Source organism: Camelina sativa, unplaced genomic scaffold, assembly GCF_000633955.1.
Source record: "Camelina sativa cultivar DH55 unplaced genomic scaffold, Cs unpScaffold09557, whole genome shotgun sequence".
Taxonomy (NCBI): Eukaryota; Viridiplantae; Streptophyta; class Magnoliopsida; order Brassicales; family Brassicaceae; genus Camelina; species Camelina sativa.
In genome coordinates this window covers 1-405 of record NW_010930616.1, presented here as the reverse complement: position 1 = coordinate 405, position 405 = coordinate 1, and the positions used below count along the sequence as shown (strand labels likewise).

At 32.6% G+C, this 405-nt stretch overlaps 1 long non-coding RNA gene across 1 annotated transcript; it reads right to left on the bottom strand.

Annotated features, from left to right (window-relative positions):
- Positions 1-399, bottom strand: LOC104775163. Its single transcript, XR_765731.2, has 3 exons — positions 311-399; positions 136-201; positions 1-33 (listed from the first exon to the last, which is right to left on the bottom strand). It is a non-coding gene; the product is annotated as an uncharacterized LOC104775163 (long non-coding RNA).
- Positions 400-405: the final 6 nt, after the last annotated feature.

The window sequence follows — 405 nt, the reverse complement described above, 5'->3', positions numbered from 1 at the left end:
GTAGTATAAAGACAACCCACAACTCTGCATCAGCTGTAACGACGACGTTTTAAAAAAAATTAAGAATGTATTATTAGTATACGATATTATCTTTTATGGTTAAATAAATTTATTTCGTGTTTATTCTTTAATTACCTGATTAGCAAATACAAACGCTCCTCGGACATGTTTTGGTGTTATTTCTGCGATATAAACAGGTATCTGAATGCAACAGAGTTATTAACAGTCAGTAAAACCTATAATAAACAAGAAAAATCTATATGTAGAGAGTTAAAAGTTAAAAAAAAAAAAGTAAAAGATTTATAATTACCACGTAGCTTAACAAACCAACTGCAAACCCTGTGGATAATCTTCCAACATCAAGCCACATGGAGTTCGGCGCGAATGCTACTGCAAGCCAGCCGA